Here is a 10,534-nt window from a genome sequence, read left to right on the forward strand (position 1 = left end):
CAGTTTTAACACGAGCTTGTTTGTGTATTCATACGTGTCAGTTCCTGGTGTGCAGTTATAACGCAAGCTTGTTTGTGTATTCATATGTGTCAGTTACTGGTGAGCAGTTTTAACGCGGGATGGTGTTACTTCGAAAGATATTAAAACACTGAAAAGCAGATATAAGCTGGAAAAGATCCCCTCCTCACCAAAAAAGGATAAGTGATACGATGATATCATAACCTGTGTCGACAATCATTTTATATAGAATTTTTATAAGTATAATATCTCACATGGACATTGTCCTATGTATCCACTGTTCTGAACGCACTGAATTGCGTTTGTTCGTAATCAAAGGTAAAACAGTAACTTTCTCGTAATCATCAAGATAAATACCCTTAATAAATATGCATACATTTACTTTCGCGTAATTATCTCGTTAGAAAGACCCTTAATAAATACGCTTAAATATAATTTTTGGAATTATCACGATAGAAATACCCTTACATACGCTTATATTTACCACTTATTTTAAACATTAATCTCAAACAGTTCTTCAAGAGCGTTTTGTAAAATTTACGCCATGTTGATGAAAGAAGATAATGCGAATCCCCCCCTCTATAACGTCACCCTTCCTTTAAATTGCGGACTTATTTTTAATGAATATTTGTGCAAAAATATATGTTTTAATTTTGTATAAAGTTATTTATTTAGTATTAATAGGAATCACTTCATTTCAAATATGAATGGCGGTGTATAATTATTAATAAAACGGTGGATGAATACTAAAGAAGTTATATTTCACTCTCCATTACTCTTCTCTAATAAAAGCCTCATATTCACAGTTGGCTTTAAAAAAACATTTATCAAAATGCGTTTAAAAAGTAAATAAGTAACCCAAACTGCTTAAGGCGTAATATGAAGGTCGCGGGTTCGATTCCCCGTCTCATCAAACATGCTCGCCATATCAGCCGTGGGGGCGTTTTAACGTTACCATCAATTCCACTATTCGTTGGTAAAAGAGTAGCCCAAGAGTTGGTGGTGGATGGTGATGACTTCCCTCTAGTCCTTCACTGCTAAATTAGGGACGGCTAACGCAGATAGCTCTCATGTAGCTTTGCGCGAAATTTAAACCAAACTGCTTACGATATACACACAAATGTAATATGCTTTTTATGGTTATAGACAAGTAAATAACTTTATAAATAACAACAGATCATACACTTAGAAAATGTCTGAAAACTTTATGAATATTTATAACGGATATGTTATTGTTTCAATTTAAGTTCAATGCGAGTTTTATGACTTAGATAGTTTATATGGCGCGAGTGTTAATTTTTTTAAATTTTTAGATAGTTTATCACAGGTTTGCGAATCATGCGTTGTATAGTTCAGTAGTTGTGAACTGGTGATTATTATATTTTTGCGTAATGTTACTAAAACCTTATGAGTTCACGTTACTAGAACATTTCGAGTTTTTCTAGTTGATTTAATTGAGTATTATTGCGTCATAAGATCTAGTAGTGCGTGAAACATTCTAGTCCTCTGTTAGGGTATAAATACGCGTCGAAAATTTAGTTCGATAGATCGAGACTGCGTGATTGTGAGTTTCGCTATAAAAAAGTGGCGATTTTTAAAGTGAAATTATCGCATATTGTATTATAATAACAGAGTAGAGAAGAAATAATTTGGCTTTCCAATTGTGTTCTAAAGCAATTGAACCTGCTTATGTGGACTTTGACGGAAAAGAGATAATTACTTAAAACTCTGAATATAACTGTGATAACCAACAGTGTAACGAACATTTGTATATACGTTTGACTTGTTTTAATATAATATTTTAAAACAAATGGACTGTATGGTGTTTGTTTATTGTCGAAATTTATCGTCAACAAGCCACAAACACCTACTTTAAAGAATCCGGCTCACACATAAAAGCTGACAATTATACTAAACCCTTTCCACCATTATAACAAAATTTCATAGATACAAAGTAAATAATGATGAAACACTCAAACCTAGTATGCTGCTAAGAAAAGGTCCATTCTAATTGATTCTGAGAAAACTACGAATGAAAGAAATGGACAGAAAATGCCTTTGAACCATCTGAGGATCATGAAATTTAAAAGATCTTGAAATAGTGGATTTGTTGCAAAAAAGAACTAAATTTAGTCTTCCAGAATTCTGTGAATGAAAAATCTGAAGATTTGACTTTTCACTATCACAGCAAGAGAACATGTTGGTTGGTTTTACACATGGATGATGTAAGTTTTAGCTGTCCTTCCAAGATGGAAGGGAAAAAATGTAATAAATCATTTTCGAATGATAACTGGCTTATAAAAACAATTATTACTATATATATATATATAAAAGTAGGACATCAATTTAAAATGTGTTATTACCTCCGCCAGTTGATATTTTTCACTATCGTATATATATATATATATATAGAGGCTTGTTTAACCTTACACCACAGGTAATTTATACACGTTTCGCTTAATATGCTTACTTAACAGAAAATCACGAGACAAGAAATACTGCTTTTGTTTTTTGACATGCACACCTACCTGTTCATGTTTCTTTCTGAAGCATCTTTCACACCAAACTCCCTAACCTTTTCGTTTTCGTCAAAAAATCGATATTAAAGTAATTACTACACATATTAGGTAATTTCTGCTTAGATATGCATAGATTAAACATTATAAAAAGAATTCATCAATTCCCATAAACTAGAAAAATCGCGTTAGTCTAATTATTGATCATTCTGATACAATATTAAATAAAACATGCGTTGTTGTCTGATCGAACTTTTGGTTTAAAATATTCAATTCTGAAGCCTTCCTTTAGAAATTTAGCGGTAGGTGAAAAATAAAATATCTTTCTTTACTTAACTAGTGACTCGAACCTCCCCTATCCCAGTGATTCAGCGGTAAGACTGTGGGATCATAGCACTAAAAGTTGGGATTTGATACGTGCAGAGCAGAGCTAGCTTTTTTGAGTAACTTTGAGCCTAACAACAAACAAACTGGTAACTCAAATGTCAAATTTTAATTCGATTTCCATAGAATATCATGTGTTTGTTTGTAGTTAATCACAAAGTTACACAATGGGCTGTCTATGCTCTGCCCACCACGGGTATCAAAACCCGGTTTCTAGCGTTGTAAGTCCACAGACATACCGCTGTACCACTGGGGGAGCAAAATCAATGTTTGCAATGTTTGTAATTGAGCACAAAGCTTCACAATGGGCTATCTGTGCTCTGCCCACCACGGGTATCGAAACCCGGTTTCTAGCGTTGTAAGTCCACAGACATACCGTTGTGCCACTGGGGGGCTGGAATATCAATCAGTAAGGCACAGAAGCAACAATTGTTTGTTTTTTGTTGTTGTTGCTTTTCATAAGAACTTACGCTTTAAATACAAAATTGTGTCACAGATATTATTATATGGAAGTTCAACTTATAACTAGGAATCGCCATAAAAAATAAACGGATTTATAAGGTGTCGTCTATTTTACTTTGAGTCTTGTGCTTGATACATAATGTTATTAAGTCATTTATTACTATGAGGCGACACGGGCTCAGAATGATTGAAGTGACAGTTTCCTTTTAAAAACTTTTAGTAACTTCAACCATGATATCTAAAGTCTCACCACCAAGGTACAACACGGTGAGAAATTTAATCAAGATTATCTCCTCGTAGATCCAAAACTTGAAAGTAACTTACTTATACAACCATGGAAATATGTATAGGCGCGATTCGTCAATGTGGTAGAGCTCTGATAACTTAATTATACAACCATGGAAATATGTATAGGCGCGGTTCGTCAATGTGGCAGAGCTCTGGATTTCAGCGCTGGCGAACGGTGTTCGAATTCATACCAAATCACAAAATGTTTCCGGTACTTTATATTGTGGCAATTAATACCTGTCAACCTACCATATGGTTTTACTTCAAAATTAAGGACGGAACCATAAATTCAAAGCACATAATATAACGGCAGAATTATTTTATTACGAGTTACAGGTTTTACAGTAAGGAAGAATATTTGTTTTTTAAACAGGTACGACGTTTCGAGCACTCGTGAAATTATTCTCAAGTACACAAGTTTTAACAGTAAAGAAGGTTTTTTTTTTATTTAAGTCAAATACAACTAAATACACGCACTGTAACTTGTAATAAAATAATACTTATACTCAGAAAGTAAACTCAAAACGAAATTATTAATAGCAGCAGAATGTTTTCCTAAATTTTTTAACATCAAAAACCAGCACCTGTTAATTTTTTTTCTATAACTCTAAAAAAAGAACTGGACATGGCCTGGTGGTCAGGGAGCTCGACTCATGATCTGTTATTTGAGAGCTCGAATCCCGTAACCGAACCAAAAGGGCGTTATAATGTTACGATCAATCTCACTTTTCGTTGGGAAAAGATCGGTCAAAGAGTTGGCGGTGGGTGCTGTTGACTAGCTGCCTTTCTTTTTGTCTATCACTCCTAAATTATCGCCTTCGCGTAGATTTGCGTGACTTTCGAAAATAAACAAAATAACTAAATAAATGAACTTCAGGTGAACAATTCATACATGTTGTAATCTAATACAATAGATGGTCAGTTATATCTAAATGCATGCAATTAAGAATAACAATGTTGTTTTTCATGAACATGTTGGTTCCGGAAGGCAACAAAAATACCTAACATCATAAAAGTACATCTGCGCTAGAGTTCAACAATGCCTATGAGAATTTATTCAGAATTTTCAACATGGACTAAATGGATATTTTTGAAACCCTAGGGTTCGGGTATAGCCCTAATTTTGAACCACTGGCTAGAGAAAGAGGAATCAGATAGCAGAACCCATCGCCACAAGGGTTTTGTCCAGTTATTTGAATCGAATAACAGGATTAACTTTCACTAAAAATTAAATGTGGAGCATGTTTAACGTCACCATGTCTTTAACCTGGAGTCTTTAATTCGTAGACCAGCAGTGGCATCATGTCTTGAACCTGGAGTCTTTGATTCGATAAACAGCACACTAACCTTTTGGACACACCTGACCGTTTTTGTTTGTTTGTTTGTTTGTTTTTGAACTTCGCGCAAAGCTACACGAGGGCTATCTGTGCTAGCCGTCCCTTATCTTGCAGTGTAAGACTAGAGGGAAGGCAGCTAGTCATCACCACCCACCGCCAACTCTTGGGCTACTCTTTTACCAACGAATAGTGGGATTGACAGTCACATTATAACGCCCCCACGGCTGAAAGGGCGAGCATGTTTGGTGTGACGGGGATTCGAACCCGCGACCCACAGATCGCGAGTCGAGTGCCTTAACCACCTGGCCATGCCGGGCCAACCGTTTTTGAAAAGCTGATTAAATTCTTTACCTAATATTCTTACTTGTATTTACGACAAAACTACTAGTCATATCTGCTACCCTTCCCAATTTTGAACTATTTACCAGAGAGAGAGGGCAGACAGTCAGTAGCATTCTACCACCAAATATCAACGCTAATTGGTTGACTGAGAATCTTATAATGCGCCCACTGCTTAAAGTGCGGGGAATATTCTGTGGTATATCACGGATCCGAACCCAGCTCCAAAATCCAGAGCTTCATCACAGAGCCAGCCCACAACTTAGGCAGCAAGGAAGATCAAATATTATAAAGGGTCTCCTGTCTTACAGCTTAAAATATTATAAATGAATTACTACCTTACAGCTTAAAAACCTCTGCTCTTGGTTAGGAAACCTACAAAGGACAACTACACAGTTAATATTATGAAGTCCAAGAATACTGAGGCCCTGGACGTTTCACATCAAAACCACAAATGAATCTAACAGTCTGTAACAAATTTGGTTGAGTCAAAAAATCCAAAACCAAAGGAGGCGAGTGAATTACATGCTGTTGTAAATCGTTAGGTAAATCTAATCAATACATTTTCTCCACAACTTACTTACCTCTAATCAGAATGTTTCACCAGTCTTGAAAGTATATTTTCGAAATTAGAAATATTTCATTCTATATCTATATGTTCCCCCAAAATAATTAGATATTGAAAGTATTTTTTTAAAGAAATACCTTGCATCATTTCAACTCTAAATCACAGTGGAGTTAATAGTTTGCTAGCTCAATCTTCATATTTTCCATTTCTCTTCCGAATACATTATAAATAAAACATTGTAGATAAACAATTTTCTCAACACGTTAGTTATAAAGTTGATTTATGACGAAACAGAAATCACGCCAAAAAAGAAGAAGAATCAAAGAAACAATGCCATTAAAGATTACTTCTGTGTGTATGTATACCTTGGTATAGAAACCGCAAAATCAATGTTTTACAACGCTCCTATAGGTAAATGAGGAAATTAAAACTAGTGTCTTATGAAGTTTTACATTACATTTTGAGAAGCATTTCGCTAAAATTCGTGGTTTGAATCCTTAAGGTGGACAGAATATAGACAACCCATTGTGTAGCTTTATGTTCAAAATCATCAACAACAACAGTGAACAGTTAAAAGATATTTAGCGATGCTACAGCCAAGGAGCATAGCTTGTTCAAAGTCATTTAACTCAATATAATATGAACATTTCCCATGAGCCATTAGTTAGAAAACACCCTAACGTTGTAGTGATATATGCATGGTATAATACATTTTATTAGTTCATTAAAAATAAGTGGCGTTCTACTGTGATTTTTTTTTAAACATAAACCTAATTATTAAAAAGTACCTGATGATGACAAAACCTTGTCGAAACGTTGTACATTTGCTGTTATGTTAAACTTATATTAAGTTTTTCTTCATTACCCATTCAAGCCGTCTCCAGCCATTATTTGTCTCAAAGTGGGGTCCTCGTCATCGAATTCTAATTATTAAACACTTACAACTATAAGAAAGCCCGGCATAGCCAGGTGGATAAGGCGCTCGACTCACAATCTGAGGGTCGCAGGTTCGAATCCGCATCCTACCAAACATGCTCGCCCTTTCAGCCGTGAGGGCGTTATAATGTGACGGTCAATCCCAACCAAATTCGTTGGTAAAAAAGTAGCCCAAGAGTTGGCGGTGGGTGGTGATGACTAGCTGCCCTTCCCTCTAGTCTTACACTGCTAAATTAGGGACGGCTAGCGCAGATAGCCCTCGTGTAGCTTTGCGCGAAATTCCAAAACAAACCAAACAACTATAAGAAACTCTTCTTAATTAATACTTAATTCATTTTTTGCGATTGCTCCACAACAAAATATAATGTTATCAAAAGTTATTTTGGGAAAAAATATATCTACAGGGTGGTCCAAAATTATTCTTTCCTATTTTCAAATTTAATAATTAAATAACTAAGGAAATACAACCATGTAGTTTTCCAAATTTTGTAGCCCAAGTCAAACAGTTTTAATTGTCATGTTTTTGTGTGTTTTTTCACTCTGTGAATAGTGTTACTCCGTAAAATGGCAAACATTCAAGAAATAGTTCAATACGTCATTTGGCTAGCAGAGATCAAGTCAGTGACTGTGGTGCAGCGTAACTACAGACGCCAGTAAAGGAAAGAAGCATGGGGGTATGTTAAGGATATCGTGTATCGCACTCCTATAGCAAACATAAAAGGGCCAAAGACGACATGACGCAGCGAAGGTGGACTAAAATCGAAAATCGGTTAGACGTGTTGAAAGCTACTAATAAGGCACACGTAGAAGTCTACTGACGTGTCAATAAAAATTGGAGTTGAGCTACAAGATGTTGAAAACTGCATAGCTGTATTTATTTAGTTAATTCATTATTAAATTATAAAATAGGAAAGATAATTTTGGACAACCCTGTATTCTTAAGTGCCTCAAATATCCAGTTAATATCGCGTAAATTTTCATTAAGACAGTGAAAAATGCGATATTTTGTATCACTTAGCATTTACGACAAAAAAAAACAGTGTCTCACTGGTAAATCTGAAGGCTTAAAACACTAAAAATCGGGTTTCGATACACGCGGTGGGCAGATCACAGATAGCCCATTGTGTAGATTTATGCTTAATGACAAACAAACACAAAACAATAAGGAATATCACGACATAATTTACAACAACAGTCAAACAGTCTCTGTTTTTTCACTATCACAGCAATGTATGAAGGTCAGATGCTGACAAGTGGTAATACAACAAGAAATTTTACAATATTACGATAACTTGGTCTTCCAATTTTACATATTGACATTTATATATCCAAGCATTTCGTTGAATTTTAACATAACTTAGCTGATACGTTAGACGATACTTCATTTACATAGCTTTGTTTTTTTGTAGTTAAGCACAAAACTACACAATGGGCTATCTGTGCCGTGGCCAACACGGGTGTCGAAACCCGGTTTCTAGCGTTATAATTCCGCAGACTTAACGCTGTGCCATTGGGGGCTTATTTACATAAGATAATACCATATATGATATCCGAAGATTATTAGGTTAATCCAAGTCTTTTGGGTTCATTAGCCACAATCAAAATTGAAAATGAATATATAGCTCATTATGTTCGTTGTTCTCGGCACACCGACAATGCAAATGCTCCTGACAAGGTAATTTGTAGTCCAGTATAATTTTTACTTTCGTCCTCTTTCTGCGTTCAAGGATGAAATTAATTCATCAGAATATTTTTATTGATATACATGTGTAATGTTTACTTATGTTTATCAATCTACAGATAATGGTGTGCAATGTTCAGGTGAGTTTCTATCATTCACTTCGTTGCTATGTTTCACGTAAGTTGCTATCTTTCACTTCGTTGCCATGTTGATCTAATGCCACTGAAAAAATATAATTCGTTCTATTTTGTAATTTTGTCTTTAAATTTACTTATGCTTGTTTGTTTTAGTGCAAAGCCACACGGGCTATCTGCTGGGTCTATCACGGGAAATCGAACCCCGGATTTTAGTATTATAAGTCCGTAGAATTATCGCACCGGAGAGCTTTATTTATGTAACCCGATGACTCAGCGGTAAGTCCGATCGACTAGAACCCGGTAAGTCTGGTGGCTTAAAACGCTAAAAATCGGGTTTCGATACCTGCAACGGGCAGAGCACAGACAGTTCATTGTATAGCTTTGTGCTTTTCAATAAACAAGCAAAAAGATCTATTAACACACAAAAAAAAGAATCGATTATTTGATAACGATTCCAGAGGTTTTAAATTTGAAAACCAACTTGAGATTAATATTAAGTAAAAATAAAATTCGCAAGTTTTCGACTTTACATTGGTTTCTTGGCATAAATAAACAAGTTCTTCTCAAGCTAAACTTTTTCATTGGTATTATCACTATTTTTTACAGGTCAAAGAAAAAGTTAAAAAGGGCGAATATATTCCATATGAAACAACCAACATAGGATAATGATTATCAAAATCTATTATTTTTTTTTTTTTTTACTTACCCACTAATTTTGATCAAAATAACCAAAATTTTTACCATCCATATCTTTAAATGTGCCCCCCCAGTAGCACAGCGGTATGTCTGCGGGCTTACAACGCTAGAAACCCGGTTTCGATACCCGTGGTGGGCAGAACCCAGATAGCCCATTGTGTAGCTCTGTGCTTAACTTCAAACAAACAAACAAACAAATCTTTAAATGTCATTTACAAAACTAATAAATAGCTCCAAAAGTTGTCGGCATAGAATAGCAGCCACACAAGGAGGTCATACTCATTAAAAGGGAAAGCTGATAACTAATTTTCTCGGTTCTTAGGAATGAAGTATCTAAAACGTTTAATTAATATAAGAACCCACGTTGTAGAAGCAGCAATCAGTCGATAATACGAACAACAGTAAAACGAGATTGCTTTTAAGCAATGCGATACAAACGAGAGCCAAAAATAGTTTTAATCTTTTCGGTCGCTATTTAAAGTCCTTCAATAGATTCACGAACCTAAGAACAATGGGTTTTATTAAAAACAGCTTAATGTAGCTGGAGTTTGAATTTTCCAACATAATAAGCTATATAGTAGTTATTAATATTAAAATGTGTTCCAAATTCTACAAAACCTAAATAAAGACACAAAGTTAATAAACCTTCTGGTTTTATAAAATCTGACACACGGAAATATATAAATATTCGCGGATCTCAATATAAAAGTGTTTGTTTGTTTTGGAATTTCACGCAAAGTTACACGAGGGCTATCTGCGCTATCCGTCCCCAATTTAGCAGTGTAAGACTAGAGGGAAGGCAGCTGGTCATCACCACCCACCGCCAACTACTCTTTTACCAACGAATAGTGGGATTGATCGTCACATTATAACGCCCCCACGGCTGAAAGCGCGAGCATGTATGGTGTGGCGGGGATTCGAACCCGCGACCCTCAGATTGCGAGTCGAGGGTCCTAACCACTTGGCCATGCCGGGCTATATAAAAGTGAAAAAGTATGAAAGCAAGTGTGTGTATGTATGTATGTATATATACACACATGTGTATGTGAACATAAAACACTTAATATTTCTTTTTGTCACCTTATCTTTATAAAATTCAAATTCTTTAACAATCAAACTCTGAAAGCAATAAATAAATACGACAAAATCATGAAGTACAGTTACACTCAAGC

The sequence above is a fragment of the Limulus polyphemus genome, unplaced genomic scaffold, assembly GCF_000517525.1.
Source record: "Limulus polyphemus unplaced genomic scaffold, Limulus_polyphemus-2.1.2 Scaffold1415, whole genome shotgun sequence".
NCBI classification, from domain to species: Eukaryota; Metazoa; Arthropoda; class Merostomata; order Xiphosura; family Limulidae; genus Limulus; species Limulus polyphemus.